Consider the following 21,128-nt stretch of genomic DNA (forward strand, 5'->3'; position numbering starts at 1 on the left):
ACTGCAACCCGGCGCTCCGCGCGGTGTCCACTGTGCAGTGCTGTCATTCCGCCCGACCGGCGTTGAAAAAACAAAAATCACGAATTTACCCCTGAAAAAGAAGCAAAATACGGAAAGGCACTCTCACCGCTTTACGTTTCTTCTTTACAATGAGCCGCGTTTTTTTTCCTTATTACTCTTCCTTTGAAATAACTTTTTTGCGCTTTCCGTTGCTTTCTTCTCGCTCAAATTGCGCAACACGATTACTCCTTTTTTTTTCTTTTCCTTTCTTTATTTCTTTCTCTCTCTTTTTTTCTATCTCTCTCCTTGTCCGCATCGCTCTAAAATCGCGACATTAGTTGCTCGCCTATTTGTCCTAACCTTGCCTGGTCGACAGCTGCCGAGGTCTTTGCAGCAGCTCGAGCTTCTTCGATGGCGAAGTGCGTATGGAACGGTTCTTGTTTGTTGTTATCTCTCTTTCTCGACAAACCAGGCTAATAAAAAACGCGAACTGTTTTATCGAGCAACAGGTATCCAATAAAGGTGACCTTGCCGTGAAATATGAGCAAACGAAACAAACGATAATTTTTTTAAAGACAAGAACGCAGGAAAATAATTGGTACTGTTTATACACCGAGGACAATAACTACCAGCTGGGCACTTATTTTAGTAGTTTTTATTGCGCTAGCAATTATAAGGACACTCCGCCGTCGCCGTTATGTTCCGCATAAAGTCCAAGTGCGATAACATCGTCGCCGCATGCTGTATGCTGTGTGTGCAAGTGAAAGCGTACGAGACTGAGCCGATGACGGTGGCTCGATCCCGCGCGCGCAAGGGGCGAAGGCGGGAAGGAAGCGCGTCGTCTTCCATCGCGCGCAAGGCAGCAAGAAAGGGGGGGGGGGGGGGGCTAAGGGGGCGTTCTACTCCAGCTGCGGCTGCGTATAGCGCGGTCCCTATCTTGAAAGCGATCTGCGATGGGGACACAGTCTAGCTGCGCCGAGGGCTGATAACTTCGTGTGTGCTGTGTTTTCGCCGCTTAGTTCGCGTTGAAGCGAGAGGCAGCACAAGAGACAGCATTCGCTCGCTGTTGCTGCCGCGCTTCTTCACGCCTGCTTTTTGAAACCGCAGTCATCAGGTGGGTTGTGTTCATGTTCGCCTGCGCGTCACACCGTGCTTGTTAATTTAGTTAGTAACCGAATGTCCACAAGTTTATACGGCAGAAACTATGCTTACTTCGTATAGCTCCCTAATAATTTGCTATCGCAATCGATGCTCTTCCGCCTTTCATACGAAACGCAGACTTTTGTTTTTTTAACGAAGTCGTTTAGGGTACTTCATCCGTTTCTCGTGGTGCCTGCCGCACAAACTATACTTTATCGACACCATGTGCAGTCGAAGACGACGTTAGCTCTAACCTAACGTTATTTCTACAACCTCTCGACTCTTCCCTGAAGCTTCAGCTATACAAATTGAGGCATCTCCCACTGCGATACAACCTAACTGCGTCGCTTGTGGCTGGATGTGGCGTTCGGAAAGCCCTATTCGTTTTTCATTGCGATGGGTGGTACATTTTCATGCGACCGCTGCGAGTGCGATAAATGTATCGAATATCTCCTCTACATCTGTACCTGCAATTACCGGCGCCTTCTACTCCGTACATACCGCATTAGATGCTCTAATGGTTGCCGACAAAAAAAATCCCTAGACTCTGGACATACGTGTCTCACGGTCCAAATGCGGCACATTCATTGCTGCAATTCGACGGGCCTCAGTGATTGACTGCGTGGTCTCTAAAGGCCGATTTACGATCGAGCCGCACGCCGCACCGCACACCTGTCGCACGCGTGCGGTCGAACGAAAAATTTCACATGTCGCACAATGGTGCACCAATATGTGCGCACTCTTGGTACACTGCGTTCTTTCTCTATTCAAACAGAGAACAATCCTAGATCTGACTAACCTATGATCACTGCCCTTTGCTCTACCTAATACATCTACATCCTGCGCTACGCCGGGATATAGGCAGAGTATGAAATCTGTTACACTTCTTGTTTCTCCGGTAAGGCTTTTCCAGGCCCACTTCCTGTTACTGCGCTTCCTAAAGAAGGTATTCATTTTCGGAGTCTATTCCTTTGCGCGAATCCTACCAACATCTCTACTATTCCTTGAATCGATGCTTTAGTTGTCAATTGCTCATTCCCGAGCCTGCTTTTCCCCCACTTCTGCGTTGAAGTCGCCCATGACTGCAGTATGCTTGAGTTTCCACATTTATCACTGCTAATTCAACATCTTAATAAAACTGTTCTATTTCTTCACCATCATGACTGGAGGCCGGAGCATATGATTGTACTATACCTTTATTCTATATCTCCTGTTTAGCTTTAATACGATAACTGCTGCTATCTCATTAATGTTGTAGAATTCAGAAATGTTGCCCACTATGTCATTATGAATTAGAAACCCTACCTCGTATTCTCTTTTCTGCGAAAGACCTCTGTAGCAGAGGACTGGCTGTTGCAATGGTCAGCACTGTATAAGCCTCACTAGTTCTTCTAACTTGACTAAAGCCAATAATATCTCGGGCAATGCCTGATACTTCTTCAACGAGCCCTGGTAAGCTAGCCTCGCTAGAGAAGGTCCGCGTGTGGAACACTGCCAGGTACAGTTTCCAATGGCTGCCTGTCCGAATCCAGAGACCCTCTGCCGCGTCGCAGGTCTGACCTCCGCCATGGTCAGGCATAGCATTAGAGAGTTTTAGATTAGGGGACGCAAGCCGCTTGCGTCCCCTAATCTAAAACTCTCTAATGCTAATAAAAGTTCGTAGGAAAGTAACGTAGAAGTAATCGATTACTATTCAGTAATTCTTCAATTACATTCATGAGGCAGCAATTGGTAACTACAATCAATTACATTTTTCGATGAAGTAATTGTAATCGGTTACTGTTTTGCTGTAACATGCACAAGTCTAGTCTCTCTTTCTGTGAGTGCGTGGGTGCCTGCGTGCGAACGCCTGCAGCCGCCAAGTAGTACGCGTCGTACGAAGAGCTAAAGGAAGTGTTCCCAAATGACGCAACAGCGGCATACCAGCACAGCACCTCCATCAACAGCACCTCCATCTTGATTCTTGACGCGATCGGTTCAAATTAAGAAGCAGTACATATATAACGGGACTTTAGGCGGTAATTTTCTCCGCAACAAACTGATATATTGGCACACACACAAAACGATGACAGATTTCTATATAGATAATCCACCGATCTCGGCTTAATATATTCATTTACAATGCTCATACACATACTCTGTTCATTAAAGCAGATATAATGCCTGTCTGGAAATTATGCAGCTATAGACTAATCGTTGCCTTTAAGCGCGAATTAAAAGAAAATCGCAATTTTTTTTTCGCAACCTAGCCAAGCTGAAAATAAAGCCCACATCCTATACTATACGCCAGTCTGAATACTGGAAGGTGTTCACTCCCCGTGCTAACTATTCTATGGGTACACTATCGTATATTTTGCCTAAACTTCTTAATAATCTGAATAAATGTGAAATTGATTTAGGTCGTACTACAGTTCGCGAACTGCGCCACATATGTTATGTCTTTGAACAATTTTAATATTGATTTCCTTGTAATGCATTAAATCGAACAAATTTTGCGTTTGTCTTTTGTTAGATTCCTATATGTTTCATGTATGCTCCTGTACTGCCTTGTAGAGGGAACCGTGGGCTCTAGTCAAGCTATTCAGCAGCTTTTACCCACGGCCCCTCCATGGTTTTGATGGAAATAAAGCTTATTATTATTATTATTATTATTATTATTATTATTATTATTATTATTATTTAGTGTGCCTTTAAGCTGCATACTTGCTGCAATATGTGTGCGTATATATATATATATATATATATATATATATATATATATATATATATATATATATATATATATATATATATAAGTCAGTGAGTGAGCGGCCGGGCGAGTGAGTGATCGAGTGAGTGAGATGCGCCTATGCAGCGGTACAACGAACCACGTGGAAGCGCCCACTAGTCAAACACACACATGAACGAGAGACGTTCGTTCCGGAAGCGGTTACAGAGGGCTCCTGACAGAGAAAGTTCGCGTCGCTTTTTTATTTTTTTTCTCCGCACTCCCGACACTTAGCGGCGGGATTTCCCCATCGCGTCCAGCGAGCCGACGCCGGCAGGAAGGAACCCGTCGAGGGAGCGTAACGCTCCCCATGCGGGACTTCCCCGGATTTACCGCGGTAGCGCTATATAAGGGGGCATGGAGAATCCGTCGGGTGCCGGCCACGCGGTACAGTTTTCGGTCGCTCGAACGACGTCTACAACAGAAAAACGACCCGTGGACTCGGGACAGTGATGTTTTATTACAGCAGGCGTTTTTTTCTTTCTTATTTTTTGATCATACAGAATTTTTTTAAATTGCTTGTGGCAGACATTGTAAACTGTAGTGCTTGAGCTGAATTACTCGAAGCGGTGGGCATTACTCGCACGAGAAATCGAAATGCAAAATTAACTAATTAGCGAAAGTTCACTAATTAACCTTATAATTACTTACTTTACGGCACATATTGCAAGGCACATCCACTTGGTACGAATTTTAAGCGCGACACCCGTTTCGATTTGTTCATTCCCAAAGTTGGCAACAAAATGCACTGGCATCCCGGTTATTCTTGCGCTTCAATGCGTAAAACGAAGCTTCCCTTCCAAAAATAGCAGTTTCGCCCGAAAGCTTAGCGAAGCACTGATTGCGATAGCAAATTAGTAGGCAGCCATAATAAGTAATGATAGCAGTTTTATCGGCCGTACATTCTTGTAAGCACTCGCTAATTACTAACTAAACTAACAAGCATGGTGTCAGCAGGCACAGGCAAACATGCACACATCACACTCATGACCGCGGACACTCGCTGTCAGAACGCTGACGCGAGGAAGAGCGGCAGCAGCAGCGAGTGAAGCGACCTTCGTGCTGTGTATCGCTTCAAACGATAACTAAGCGGCGAGAACACAGCACCGGCAAAGCTAGGAGCCGTCGGCGGATCGCTTTCAAGATACCGACCGCGCGCGGCAGGGGTCATGCGCAGTTGCTGCTGAAGTGCAACGCCCCGCCCCCAGCCCGCCCCCCCTTCCCCCGGTTCCTTGGGCCCGACGGAAGACGGCGCGCTTTCTCCCAACTTTCCTCCCTTGCGCGCGCGAGATTTGAGCTGGGATTGTCGGCTCACCGTCGCACGCTTTCGCTCGCACATACAGCATACGGTGCGCGGCGACGGTGTTATCGCCCTTGGACTTTATACGGAACATCACGACGACGACGACGGCAAAAATCCGCTCGGTGTGGCCATATAATTGCTATCGCAAAAAAATTAAGCGGAAAAACAGCGCATTTCTGACGCTGGTTTGACAGCGCATATCTCGAAACCGGCGCCACACACTTAAGTATTCGCTGCAAGTAAATATGCCACGCGAACTCACCGGTTACAACTCGTAAATTGCAATACGTTCCGTAAAGTAAGCAATTAAAAATATTTGATTACTTTTTTGAATTAATTAGAAAGTTACATAGCAAAATTTATTGTTAATTATTCAATTGAGCATTTCAATTTCTCCTGCGAGCAATGTCCGCCACAAGTAATTCAACTCAAGGACTTCAATGCCACAAGTGATTTTAAAAAATTATGTACGGTGTAAAAAAAGCACCCCCTAATTATCACCCTGTATAGTGACGGTGAAGAATATGAAATTGCCGAAAGCGCTAGTTTATACATATATATATATATATATATATATATATATATATATATATATTGAGCAATCTTTTGCCCAGCAACAACAAGCAATACTCAAAGCGCAAAGATGGCGGCGAACACAGTGGTTTATGGTCGAAACCTGATCAGACATGGCGTATGTTCGAGAATGCATGCATACACCCCACTATTCGCGTCGCGGAAGCAATCTGATTAGATAAGACTCTTAAGCTATAGAATAGGGCGACAGCACTTTAGAAATTTCGGACACATGTAATTTTGTAAGAAATCGTGTAAGAGTGGTTACACAGTGAAAAAAACGGTCAAGGGAAAAATAAAACCATGAACTCGCGTCGATATACAGGATGTCCCAACTTAGAAAAAGAAATAATAACGAAGAGGTTTGCGCGAAAGGCGTTGCATTTAGGCACTGGAATAAATTACCTGAGTAGCGTGTCATATTTGCTAAATATTTTGCAAAAGCTCTATAGAATTTCTTATACTATTATTAACAGCCACACGGAGGTGTTCCTACCGCCGTTTTACCTTTTTATCTTTCTTTATACTTGTGATCACTACACTCCAATTTCCATTTTGTTTCGACCTTACTGCGTCAACTTTGTAGACTATGCAGTATTTTGTATATAGAATAACACGAACGAATAAATAAATTCCAGATGTACTTGCGGAAAGTCAACGCCAGCTGATCTGGTGCGTAGAGCACCGACACGAAGGCCTTGCGCTACACAGCCAAGCCAAGACAGTTACGCGTGTCGCCAGCGAATGTCGATTCTATAAACGAAAATGGCACAGTGACCCTTCGATCTTTGAAGAATAAAAGACCACAGTCCCCACAAATAAAGCCGGAATCTGAAGGTGAAATCAGAGAGAATTTTTCGAATAAGATGTATATGACCAGGCAACACGTATTAATTTTTACATGCGAGCGACTGCCATTATACAAACCTCATCTCGGCAAGCAAGCCTGTGCGTTGCGTTACCAGTGCCTTTAAAGCTGGCTTCTCCACCGTAAGGGTCTTTATGCGGAGAAGCCTATTTGTGCACTACCTTTCGTTCAACGGGCCGCGATAGCTAGTATACATTGGGTTCGTAGTACAGTAACCACAACCGTCACACATAGCGATCACTCTTAGTTATTACTTTTAGAAATTAAGGGGGATAATTATTAAGAATCGGACAGCGTTCACAAACGTATCATTAGGATGAACCTTAAATGAATAAGTAAATAAATAAAGAACAGTTTAAGTTACGTTCACGGTTTGAGTTGAAGATGAAGTTTATTTTTGAATAAACTGAAATGAACAAATAAATTATGCAGATACAATGTCCATGTTGGAATCTATGTGAAACAAAGTTTTAGTGAAGCGGTTATTTAAGTGCCACAAATTATTCACCTCATGCAACGTGTTTTGCGGCATAGCGACAGCGTGCCTACTGGGCAATACGGCAGGACGCGGAGACCCCCCTCCCCCCCTCCCCACTCCCCCCCTCGAGACTCACGCTACCGCGGATTACACATTTACGACGTAACTAATTAGCTAACTAATCGCACGTCGAAAAGTAGCCTGAGTTTCTCTGGACGACTACGAACAATATGCCGTTGGTCTCATTACTCGTTTGAAATGTGCCAGTTCAATCTTGACGTTTGGTTACGGTTACGCGAAACACGTGATACGGGCCGACTCGTTATTAACGGCGCTGCTCTGCGCATGAGGTATCCTCCAAGACAGCGGCAGCAGCACCCAGCAGCCAAGTCAATATCTGCAAACGCCGGATCGGTGCGCAAAAGAAACTTCGCTTAAAAAGAGAAAAAAAAAACAGAAGAAAGAAAACACGATTTCTCAATTTAGTTGATCTCTGTGCCTGAATCTCGTCGATATTGATCGCTCTCACTCGCGTGGTGGCTTGACGTGCTACGCTAAACAATTTATTCCCCGCTATTCCCGATGAAAAGGTCAGTTGGCAATCAGCGCCAGGTTCGTGCCTACTCCTTCTCGTTGACCTGCTTTTTTCTCGCCTGTTCCGAACCACGCACCTTTGTACAAACTATATAGCTCGACCAAACGCGCCTCCGAAACAGACCTACCATACAACGAACTGCGGAAGAAAGCGGCTATGGGTGCCGCTGGGGGAAAAAAAAAGAAATGCATAAGTTGAAACAAACGCTGCGATCGAGACGCGCGAGCGGAAAGTGGTGGTTCCGCGGGGCGGAAAAAACTGCGGAAATGAGAGACTCTCACTCGCGCCGCCGCCGAAATGCGGCACACGCTGGAAGCAGCTGCAGACGGGCGCGAATAAACGAAGACAACCGAAAGCGAGGAAACCACTGCAGCCGCAGAAAGCCGGCCGAGGGTGCCGCAGGTGCGGCGAGAGAATTAACGGCGTTCGTAATCAAGATGGCTGCCCGCGGGCGCCGCAAGTAGCAGACGACGCGGAGGAGCAGACGACAAACAAAAAAAGAAAGGGGGGGGGGGGATGGCATCGAGCGCGAAAGTTTCGGAAAGGGTCCGGCCAGTCGGAAGTAACGGCGGAAACGATAAAGAGCAAATGAAATTAATTCCGAATAACTGAGGTGACCGGACGTGGGGAGACGGCGGAACGCCAGAAATAAGGAAAGAAACTTTGACGGGAATAAAGGTGGCGAACAGAAGCCTCGGGTAACTACTATATCCTTCTAGAAGATATATACAAAGAACTGCGCAAGCTTCTTCAGCACTGAGATCGCAACAGTCAAGCAAAGGACGAATCAGACGCAGTGTTTGCCTGGGGTTAGTGGCAGAACGAGAAAACGCAGCCATGGGGGATACAATAAATAAATAAATAAGGCGTCAAAGGAACAACGAGAGGAAAATGAATGCGGGAGAGAGACTAGAAAAAAGAGAGAAAAATCTAGAAGAGGGAGTAGCAGGTACTCTGGCCGCATTCGTGCAACGAGGTTCTTTTTCTCCCACCCCCTCCCCCCCACGGTTCGTTGCAGCAACTGCAGAGCGACGTCGTACCAAATGGCAAGTGACAGAATCGAATGGCGCGCCAATTATGCATGCCCGTTCAGCCGCAGCCGCCGCGAAGGGTCGATAAACGTCGCCCGAAGGGAAACGCACAAGCACGCTGGTTAGGGAAAACGGGAAAGTCAGGTAGGGAAGAACGAACGGAGCATTCGCCAAGAGCGTCGAGTCCAGTTCGCGCGAACGGCTCTGCGGGATAAAAGGGATGCGCGCGCTCGTTCTTGAAAAAAAAAAACTAAAAAAAAAAGCCCACCTCGCGGGCGCACCCTTGCTGGTAGCGACGCCTTGTGCCGCAGATTCAGACCAGGTAGTAAATACACAAAGCTAATACTGCAGTAACCTACCATACTGTACTCGGCTATACTAGTTAAACGCGTCAGTATAGCGACGTAGCCATCAACGTGCCACGCCATCTTATGGTTTTCCTTTGGCGAGAACACTGACGCGGCGCAAAATATATATATATATATATATATATATATATATATATATATATATATATATATATATATATATATATATATATATATATATATATATATATATGCAATATCATTACAGGCCATCGTCACCCCCTTTGGAAGTGTCTAGCAGAAGATACGTGCAGATTCCGAAGGCAGACATTGCTGTCTAACACAGCGTCTCAAAGCGCTAGCTAGCCACCACGAATCGTGATACGAGTATACAGACAAGCTAAAAGATCGCGCTCTCTCTCTCTCTCTCTCGGGGTAAATGCAGCCCCATAAATATCGCTATACGCGCCCCATCTCCGGAATAGTTCTACGCACCGAAGCACGTGAGCAGTCACGTGACATATAAGCATGAAAGCTTGGTCGTACACGAAACGGCGCCGCGGTAGCTCAATTGGTGAGAGCATCGCACGCGTAATGCGAAGACGTGGGTTCGTATCCCACCTGAGGCCAGTTTATTTTTTTCATCCACTTTCATTTCCATTAATTTATCATTTCTTTAAGATTCATTTAGTAAGTACAAGTAATTTCCCCTGTGTTGCTTTTGGTGTCTTTGCTGGCTTCTTAAGATATGATTAATAAACATCGGGCCCCTCGGTTCCCTTTCTTCTCGTCCATGATGAAGGGGCGTATTTCGAATTCCGCCGACGCTACAACGCGCGCGAGAGAAAGCAGCGGGCGAGAAGGAAAGGAGGTGACCACCGCCCAAGGACCTCGAGTGCTATTCGCGCATGTGGCGGGAAAGAATTTACATTTTCTGTGCCATTTGGTGCTAAAAGATGATTTAGCTTGCGAAAAATAAATGCCAGCAAGCAGAGGCCTCAGGAGAGCAACTGAGATTATAGAGCTTTGGCCTGTCCGGTATTCTGGTAAACGCAAGCGGACTGGGCGTTTTACCGTATGAGCAGAGGCGCAAACGTGAACGACATAGGGTAAGTCGATGTCCTCCTCGCGCACTGCTATGGAGGACATCCGAGGCTTTCTACACTCTTCAAAAAACTTTGCACCCTTTCGGGCTTATCTTGTCCCACACAATAATCGCCATCTGCCTTGCTTGAGTTTCCTTCCCTGAAAAGTCGGCGCTCGCTACTTTCCTGGCGAGAATGCTGTGTCACCCTGATAAAGCGCAAGCCGTTCGTAACGCAACTTGGAAGTACCGGGCTCGCAGCGTTAAAGGAAATGCGGGCAAGACAGACGACGATTATTGTTGTGAGACAAGATACCACCCAAAGGGTGTAAACTTTTTCAAGAGTGTAGAACGACCTGCACGGTGCAGCCACGTGGTGGCGCAGAGCCCAACCAGGCAAACACAGCAAATACTGCAGTAACAAAGTGTATTCTACTTCGCTGCTGGTGAAAATTTTCGCGGCAGCAGCGTAATCGTGTTTCTGCCAAAAAGTTACACTAGCAGAAAAGTAAAATGCACTTGATTACTGCAATCTCAGCTGTGCTTGGTTGAGCTCTGCAGCACCAGATGGCTGCACCATGCAGGCCGTGCAGGTTTGCGCCTCCACTTATTCATTACAATGCCCAACCTGCGTGGGTTTACCTAAATACAGGAATGTAAAGCGGGAGGTAGAAGGTTGGGGACTGCCGAGGCTGGAACAAGGCTTCGCTGTCCTGCACATTTTTTTTCTTTTTTTTTTCTCTTCGAGGCGCCTGCTATGCTAAATACATAAAATTACAGCAAGTTTTTTATGTCTGTGTTACCATGCGCTGCAGCGCATGCGGTAGACAATACTATGCAGTGCAATACGCTCGTTATGCAGGGATTAATAGACTATTCCAGATGACTTGCATTGTATGAGCGATAAAACTTGCAGCCACCACAGAAGTTCAGCCAACAACGGAATTGCTGGTAATGGCTAAGGTGCTTCCACCATAAAGTTATGCAGAGTCATATGTCACAGTGCGTAGACAGCCACAGACATGGATCTGATTGAACCGAAAAGTACAATGGCTTCTGGGGTTTCACGTGCCAAACCACGATATGATTATGAGGCATGCCGTAGCGGAGGACTCGGGAATATTTTGACTAGCTGGGGCTTTTTAATGTGTACCTCAGTCTAAGTATGTGAGATTCTTTTGCCTTTCTTCCCCATCGTAATGCACCCACTGTGTCTGGGATTGAACCCACGACCTCAAGCTCAACAGCACAATGCCACAGCCACTGGATACCACGGCAAATGTTGTGGTACTAATGTAAATGCACACTATTAGTGAGATACATATTTCTTTCTGTTGTGTCATTATTTAGCATTCGGTGCGAGGACCTTACATTAGGAGGCCACAGCCACTGGTGCCTCGGCAAGTGCCGTGGCACCATTACCTCCTCATTACATGTCCTGCCCATGCCCATTTCTTTTTCTTGATTTCAACTAAGATGTCATTAACTTGCGTTTGTTCCCTCACCCAATCTGCTCTTTTCTTATCCCTTAATGTTACACCCATCATTCTTCTTTCCATAGCTTGTTGCATCGTCCTCAATTTAAGTAGAACCCTTTTCATAAGCCTCGAGGTTTCTGCCCCGTACGTGAGCACTGGTAAGACACAGCTCTTATACACTTTTCTCTTGAGGCATAATGGCAACCTGCTGTTCATGATCTGAGAATGCCTGCCAAATGCACCCCATCCCATTCTTATTCTTATTATTATTTCAGTCTCATGATCCGGATCCGCGGTCACTACCTGCCCTAAGTAGATGTATTCCCTTACCACTTTCAGTGCCTCGCTACCTATCGTAAATTGCTGTTTTCTTCCGAGACTGTTAAACATTACTTTAGTTTTCTGCAGATTAATTTTTAGACCCACCCTTCTGCTTTGCCTCTCCAGGTCAGTGAGCATGCATTGCAATTGGTCCCCTGAGTTACTAAGCAAGGCAATATCATCAGCGAATCGCAAGTTACTAAGGTATTCTCCATTAACTCTTATCCCCAATTCTTTGCAATCCAGGTCTCTGAATACATCCTGCAAACACGCTGTGAATGGCATTGGAGAGATCGTATCTCCCTGCCTGATGCCTTTCTTTATTGGGATTTTGTTTCTTTATGGAGGACTGCGGTGGCCGTGGAGCCGCTATAGATATCTTTCAGTATTTCTACATACGGATCGTCTACACCCTGATTCCGCAATGCCTCCATGACTGCTGAGGTTTCGACTGAACCAAACGCTTTCTCGTAAGCAATGAAAGCTATATATAAGAGTTGGTTATATTCCGCACATTTCTCGATCACCTGATTGATAGTGTGACTATGGTCATTTGTTGAGTAGCCTTTATAGAATCCTGCCTGCTCCTTTGGTTGACAGAAGTCTAAGGTGTTCCTGATTCTATTTGCGATTACCTTAGTAAATACTTTGTAGGCAAGTGACAGTAAGCTGATCGGTCTATAATTTTTCAAGTCCTTGGCGTCCCCTTTCTTATGGATTAGGATTATGTTGGCGTTCTTCCAAGATTCCAGTACGCTTGAGGTCATGAGGCATTGCATATACAGGGTGGCCAGTTTCTCTAGAACAATCTGCCCACCATCCTTCAACAAATCTGGTGTTACCTGATCTTCCCCAGCTGCCTTCCCCCTTTGCATAGCTCCCAAGGCTTTCTTTACTTCTTCCGGCATTACCTGTGGGATTTCAAATTCCTCTAGACTATTCTCTCTCCCATTATCGTCGTGGGTGCCACTGGTACTGTATAAATTTCTATAGAACTCCTCAGCCACTTGAACTATCTCATACATATCAGTAATGATATTGCCGGCTTTGTCTCTTAAAGCATACATCTGATTCTTGCCTATTCCTAGTTTCTTCTTCACTGCTTTTAGGCTTCCTCCGTTCCTTCGAGCATGTTCAATTCTATCCATATTATACTTCCTTATGTCAGCTGTCTTACGCTTGTTGATTAACTTGGAAAGTTCTGCCAGTTCTATTCTAGCTGTAGGCTTAGAGGCTTTCATATATTGGCGTTTCTTGATCAGATCTTTCGTCTCCTGCGATAGCTTACTGGTATCCTCTCTAACTGAGTTACCACCATTTCTATTGCACACTGCTTAATGATGCCAATAAGATTGTCGTTCATTGCTTCAACACTAAGGTCCTCTTCCTGAGTTAAAGCCGTATACCACTTCTGTAGCTTGATCTGGAATTCCTCTATTTTCCCTCTTCCCGCTAAAGCATTTGCATTAGTCCTATGTATCTATGGCCGCATAAAGAACAGCCACTGAAGCTGCTGGCCACATAGCAGTTAAGCACTAATGATGATATGTAGCGTTTAATAATACAAAGGCCAAATCTGGCCAGAAAATTCCAAGAACAGGACAATTTGAACACTGCACTGTTCCCACTCCAACATTTCTAAAATCCAGCAGCGTTCAATGGTACGTGCGTGGGCTTCAGAGTTATGAAAAGGTGCACAATTCAATGGCATGAGAAGAGAGAGATGACATGCTGAGAGAGGAGCATCCCGAGTGGTTGGCACGAGCGCTGATATCATCAACAAAACAGTCTGGACTAGTGCAGAAAGTGCATGCCAAGGAGGAGCAGGGCCGCATGTACATAGTGCATCGACAGATGGCACAACATGAGTTCCATTGTCATTGCCATGCCATTGTCAATGTGACATCACCATCGCCTTCATCACACCATCATCATCCGTTGCAGACGTTGTCATCCTGATGACGTCACTGTCAGTCACCATCATGTCACTGTCATTGTTTTCGTAGTCATCATGCTTCACTGCCATCATTGTTGTCAACATCGTGTCACCATCATCATACAGTAGAGGGTCATCACCACATGATTGTAGTTGTCCCGCCATCATTGTTATGCCATTGTCATCGTCATGCTGTGTCAGGAGGGAGAGCTAGAGGCAATGCAAAAATGTAGCAAGGAAGCCCGAGCAAAGCATCCCATGTTTGGACGTAGTTGGAGTGGAAAAGCATCCATGCAAGCAGGAAGCTACAGGTGGAGACAGCGCCTCACTTTGGTGTCGAGATGCGGAGGTCCAGAAAAGCCCTCAGCAGCAAGAAGCATATAAGTATAGCACCATCAAGTTAAACAGCAACCCAAACCCACCCCCGCTGCAACAGCACACATTTCCCACAAGTGTTACATGAGGAGCCCCTTAGTTTTCTTTTCAGAAGCGTTGCAGTTTGGGGGAATTGGTAAACCACAGTGTGGTAAACCATAGTGTGGTAAACCATAGTGTAGCAAAACCATAGTGTAGTGAACCATAGTGCAAACTAGATGTCCACAGAGAAGAAAACACATACAGACATAGATGGCGCTATATTGTAAAACAGTTAGCCTGTCCACGGTCTAGGGCTTTAAGAATACAAAAAGGGTTAACGAATCTGCTGTGGAGGGTAGCAAAAGACGGCTGGAGTATTGGTGACATAAAGGTAAGGAATACGCAGAATGAAAGGACAACAGGTTTTATGACAATATATATTTATCAGTTTTGATGATTTAACATGAATATGTGTCTTGTGGGCCGATGATAAGCACCAAAGAAAGGTAAAAATAATGAGCTTGATAGCACCGGCCATTATCCCGTTATAAGAGAGATGCTAATAAATTCCATCCATCCAAAAAAGCGGTAAAATTACAGGAAGTTAAGCAAGTTCATAGTAACTTCTGTTATGGAAAAGCAGGGGTGCTAACACAGACAAAAGTACGAATAAAACAGACAAAACAAACATTGCCTAACAACATCCCAAGTTCTAAAGAACAGGATAGACATGTCATGCATTAAGTCTGCCCTCACCAAGTCGTATGTGCACAAAATGAGCGACAGCTTCAGCATGCAAGTAACGTGTTTATTAGAAGCAGGTTTTCTTCATGTTACCACAGCCAGTATTTTGACATGCTTGAGAAGGCATGCAGTCAAACCCACATATAATTATCCCAGACAGATTAATATATTGGTCATAACGACCATATTTCAGTGCACTTATGATTTTCCTACCCTACCTTTTAAAACTGCATCCGTATACAGTTCAGACAACTTAAAACATAAGCGCATATAGTGCAAAACCGCCCAGAACACTGTCTTTTCGAAGTCTCGTTTACAGCCCCTCCCATAGGACTCCCATGAATATGCACTGCCGCTTATAATGCAGCTGCATGAGACAAAATTGTGGTTATAATGCGACTGCTGGCAAATTCCGCAGACACGCAAGGTAGCCCGTGCACTTCTCAACGAGGTGCGCCAGCCAAGGGGAGAGTCAGTAAAGTGGCCACGAAGAATGCGAAGGAGACGCAGATTAAACAAAAAAGGAATGGGAAATTAAATACACCACAGCAGATGTTGCAGCACATCGTATGTACCGTTTAGACTCTTGTAAGGGCTGCACTTTTTCTTTTACTTTTTTTTATTTCAATTTTTATGAGGTGCGGCTCTCACACAGGACCAAACCTTTTGGTCAAAATGGTGCCGGCCCAGCCGGGGACTTGTGTGCACCATCTTGTGCACACCCCAGCTCCCGCCATCTAGTAGCAGCATGCATCAAGTAGCAGCATGCATCTAGTAGCAGTAGGCAAAAAATTTGCCAATGCGCACCCACAGCATTGGACAGAGAACGCGATTGCTTCACCGCTGGAAATTGTTTTACCAAATATTGGGCAGCCAAGTTGGGGGTGCGGCCCTTACATGAGTCTACATGGAATGCACTCTGCGAGCAGACATGGGCTGCCTAGGCCATGTGGACCATGGAGAAGCCTTTGCTCGGGCCGCTCCTCAGCAGCATGAACTCCACACAGATTTCATGCGCGTTGTCACTCTTTGGCTATTCAGTTTGCATGCGGAAAGTAATTAGTTTTTCATGACTCCAACATTATAGAGAAATAGCTTCCAGAATTTTGCTGTATGCTGTGCCTTATTGAAAATAACACCTGTGCGAAATTTTGTGGCGGTCGAGGATGAAGTGCAAATATCACACCTGCGGTCTTGACTCCATGACTCCCTCAATTTAAGGTGTGGTCCACAAATTAGTTTTGGAGCGTATAGGCATTATGTCCATATGCAAGCTTCCCACCAGTATGCGCACATACAAGCTTGGTAGTGATTCACAGTATAGTTGCCGCTGCCAATCGCCCTCAAATCCGAACTCCTCTTCAAGCACCACAGAAAGTTGAGCTAGATGGTAGAAAATCATCATAAAAGAAGGTAAGGCGTGCAGACACAGACACAAGAGAAAAGAACCAGACGACACAAATGTCGCGTCTTCACTTTGGTGTTGTCTGGTTCTCTTCTATTGTGTCCATGTCTGCAAGCCTTACTTTCTTTCACGATCCTCTTCAAGCATGCTGCCCTCAGTTCAGCTCATGAGCACAGTCTCCATTTAACTGTCTATGGGTATAAGCTTATCAAGGGCAACCTTCTCGCAACGGCATGCCGCCCGACACCCTTGCCAGTAAGGTCTAACGGCACTGCCTCGTCGGTAGCCTGCAACTAAAGTTGCAGTTCGGTGTCGAGCCAGCGAAACACTTCGCACTATCTGCACGGCACTCAGAAAGCGGGGCAACCACCTTGACAACAGATGTGAGGGCACAGGCGGCATGTGCAACACTGGAGCGGCAGAAATTTCTATAGCGGTCGTCATATTTTACACATCACGCACACAAATCAGTGCTGGAAATTGAATGTTGCACTGCGCAATGTGTGAAATTTCCGTTGCCATTCTACATTAGTATGTACTGTGGAGTTGGTGGCAGAGCCAAGGAAAATTAATTTCAAATATCTAATTGAGCAGGTCTCAAAAATAAGTCAGCAACTTACTATCTTCTATATCGTTTTTTTCTTCTCTGTTACTTTGTCAGCTTCATGTGAAGATATTAACGGTGATTTTAACCTTTCAATGTTCGTAAATTTATATCCATGAAAACATGTGGCTTCTTGTCTACATGTTTTGAACGTGCAGCTTTTGCAAAATTCTGTATTCGTTATAGTGCAGTACCACGTACAGTGCAGATGTTCGCAACCCCAGCAACTTGCGTTATAATCGGTCTATGCTGTATAATGCGCACTTTTTAAAGAGCCATACTGTTACAAAGAAGACTAAAGACATGGTCGCGGCAAAAATTCGGTGCACATGAAGTGAACAAGGGATATCAAAACAGGCCTTCTGAAGAACGAGAGCGGCCTTGCACAAGGCGTGTGTGCGCAGCTCCAGTCCAACCGCAACAAAGATATGACCTCCTAGATGAACGAGCACCGTGCACGGATTTCGGCAGCAGCAAGCAATGCCATCGTTGCTATCGACCTTCACAACCTTCGTCGACAGTTTGTTTACGTCGTTGCTGATAACCGATCATGATGACACTCAACCTTACGACCTTCGCATATTTTCAACCGAAGCGGCAGAGGAAACCTAACTTCATGGCTTTCGGCACGCTGAGCCTCATGTGACTGATGTGCAGCCGTAAGGCCATAAAAACAAAACCTTTTTAAATATACAGCAAGTATGCCGCAGCATTTCTGCTAGAGTCTAGTTTCTGCTTCGAGCCAGCCAGAACACATTCTTCTCGTAGCAGAATTACGTACAGTTTCCTAAAAAACTCCACCCCAGAATCCACCCAGGACCGATTGATTGCAAAATATTCACAACCTCTCGAAGAAAGATGGTGACAGCGCTCACGGTTTCGAAATGACAGGTGACCCGAATCGGGTGACGTTCTGAAACAACTATGATGCCAAATTTCATTCTATAGAATGATGTTATTTTTATTATTGCTGCTGTTGCAAATGTGCAAACTGTGAAAACTATGTGCAAACATGCCTTACTGCTACCTTGAGGCGGAAAATTGGTAAATCCCAGCTTTATCTTAGTGCTGCAGAAGAAAACAACGCGGAACTTCCAGAAGTATGACGGCACTGCATTTTAAGCTTTCCACTAACAGAAAGTAGTGAAATAGTGATTTCTTTCACGGCCACTACGCTGTTCATACTGAACTAAGATACCTTGGAGAAGTTCTTCGCGGGCATCATGCATGGATTCTCTTGATAATGGCAAATTCAGTTCATTGCAAAGACAGTTCAATTTGCTCGTAAGCATGCAACAGGCATTGCTTCACGAAGCGAGAAGGCTTAACTTTTGCGGAGGGAACTTTAGCATTTTGTAATAAGACTGTGGTAGGAGAATGACTCTTTTTAGATTTTACACATTTTGAAGGACGAGTCTATATATAACGAACTACTGATACAGTCGCCGACGGATAGCTCAGACTTGACGGGAACCACCAAAAAGGTCCAAATAATCAAGAGTCCAAAATACCGGATTGGTCAGAAAATAAGTTACTTTATTCCAGAAGTGGCCAAGAAAAGGTGTGCCGTATTCTTGGATTGGCACTTTCAGGGATACCTTCAATTTTGCGTGACTCGCACAAGATGCATCAGTGTCTACGAGCGACGGCATTCTTGGCAGAGTGCCAGGCCCGCTATCTTATCACAGTGCAGAACTGCTGCAGCCCATCGACGTGTCCGGTGCCAGGCATGCGAAATATTGGCGCTCCAGCGAAAATGCCTCATACAGTAAAACCTCGTTAAACCGTACCCACTTAAACAGTAGTTTCGGTTTAAAAGTAGTAAAGTCAATTCCCCGACTCAGCGGCCATTGAACATAATGTATTTAGTATCCGCATAAACCGTACCAGCTTATTGCGTACGCATCGGTTAAAACGTAGCGTTTCCACTTTTCGTCGCGCAAACACGGCGGTGCGTCGTCTCCACCGGGCGGTCCGGCAGAACAACAAGCCTCAGAGATCGGTACAACGGCCTCCAAGCGCCCTGTGCGTTTGCACGTGAAGCCGCGTCAACATCAACATCATTTCGACGCCGTGCCAGAGAGCGAGAGAGCGTTATGGCGTCGTGCAAGCGAGGACTCGCGTCATGCCGAAGCTCGGATAAAAAAGACGCCGGGTGCTCAGCATAGAAGAAAAATTAGACATCGTCCGTGCTATCGAACGTGACACGAAGAAGTCGGCGCTGGCCCGCGACATGGATCTGTTGTTGACTACAGTGTGTGGCATTTGGAATGCGAAGTTGCTCGGCAGCGCTGCTGCGACCGCGAAGAGATGTCGGCTACGAGGTTCGACTTTTCGCCATCGTTGCCTCTGTTGTTGCCGAAGTGTCGACTAGCGACAGTGATGAGGACGACACGGAAAGCGACAGCACGGGCGATTCAGGCCCGACAGTGGCAGAAGCTGCGCGTTACGTCAGCCTCGTGAATGCAATCGTCGCAACGAGAACAGGGGCGCGATAACGTAACTATTCCAAACGAAAAGTTTTCCGAACTCCTGCACCCGGCAATGAAAAAGGCGCCCCGGAACTTATGCAGCACTAGTGCGCGCGTGCACGGAGAATACGTAACGCCAACGAGGAATCTGCCGTGCGAGTGTTTGCCGAGAGGAGGGGGGCTGGCTGAGAAGCTGGCACGCAGCTTGAGTAAGTTTGAGGCTGCTGTCGTCGTGCTAGGCCGCCGCGGCATCAAACGAAAATAACACTTATGTCGCGCGAAGTGAATAAATACTGCATGTTTTTTCCCCTTTCATCGCACTCTGTCTGAGTTCCGTTTTCTACAGGTAAGTGGGCGATGTCGTGCTATTTCGGTTAAACAGTACTACCGTTTAGTACGTACTTTTTCCGAGCTCCGGCCGACTACGGTTTAACGAGGTTTCACTGTATTGCAAAAATCAAATTATCTTCGAAAGCATCGTCCGAGAATTCAGCCCGAGCTTGTCAACAAGTTGCTATGCGCACATACGCTTGCCTGTGGCCTAGAGGGCTCGTGGTCGCGATTTTCTAGCAATGCCTTTTATGATATTCCTTTTCATTGTTCATTGGTGGTCAAAGCGGCGCTCCACCCACGTTATCACCGGGATCAGCCATCCATGAGCGGTGGGTGATACGAATGCCACAGAACTCTCAGAACAAATCGTGCAATCCCAAATGTAGCCTTTATGACTTAGTGGTTTGTCTTATCCTGTGATTTGGGCACAGTCCATGATCACTAGATCAACTAGGCTTTGCTAGTATCAGCTTCAAAAAGGTTGCGAAATTGCCGAAATTGTTGGCATGACCAACAACCATTTTACATTAAGTCTACGGGGCTAGAGGCAGTGCTGCAGAGCTGTTCGAGTTATCGACTGGCAACTGTATAACCCAGTTCCCAGTTCACACGTGAGTGCAGAAAACCTTCAAAGACCAGACAAGTGTTATATAAAGCGTACCAACAAGTTTGCCGAATGCCATATAGGCGTAGTTTATGAAATTCCTTTGGTTGCAGTCGCCTTCATGTAGGGCAAACAGGGCATTGCATCAATCGGAGATTAATTGTGCATAAGCATTTGTTGACCAGTGAACACCGTCTAATTCTTGGTTACATTGTCCCAATTGAAAGAGCACTCCGAAATTTGCAGACAGTATAGTTTTGTTCAGACATAAGAACAAAGTGCACCTTACGCACATAGACATGGCATACCTTAATAGTGCCAGCATGTGTCTAAGTCAGCCCTCGATTATCTCGCACAGAGGCTAATCGGCTGATATTCGCCTGTGGCCCCACATGTTTTGATTGATGGATTGGTGCTGCCTTTTCTTGAGCACACGCACATGAGTTTTAAGTCTTTTCGTTCCAACCTGTGTTGCGTGTTTTCCCGCCCGCCTTTCAGTACGGTAAAACCTTTCTAATTCAAATTTCACGAGACTAGAAGAAATGCCTAAATTAACCGAATGACAAATAATTGAATGTCTAAAAAAAGCAATAAATAAATGCGTACAACATCAACATGCTGCTATTTACTGGAAAATTTGCAGATTTTGTATCATATTTTGCATAAAGCTAGCATGGAAGTTGCAAGTCTCATCATCTCATGACTGGTAAGTGCTCACAGCAGAAGGA

The 21,128-nt window shown here is 45.6% G+C and overlaps 1 protein-coding gene and 1 non-coding gene across 3 annotated transcripts in view; one reads left to right on the forward strand and one right to left on the reverse strand.

Annotated features, from left to right (window-relative positions):
- The window catches only part of LOC126517967 (multiple PDZ domain protein-like), a 301,027-nt gene that overhangs the window by 261,661 nt on the left and 18,238 nt on the right, over window positions 1-21,128 (reverse strand). The gene's annotated exons all lie outside the window — the stretch shown is intronic.
- TRNAT-CGU (transfer RNA threonine (anticodon CGU)) lies at window positions 9,620-9,692 on the forward strand. The gene has a single exon. It is a non-coding gene; the product is annotated as a tRNA-Thr (tRNA).

This window comes from Dermacentor andersoni, chromosome 11, assembly GCF_023375885.2.
Source record: "Dermacentor andersoni chromosome 11, qqDerAnde1_hic_scaffold, whole genome shotgun sequence".
Classification (NCBI taxonomy): domain Eukaryota; kingdom Metazoa; phylum Arthropoda; class Arachnida; order Ixodida; family Ixodidae; genus Dermacentor; species Dermacentor andersoni.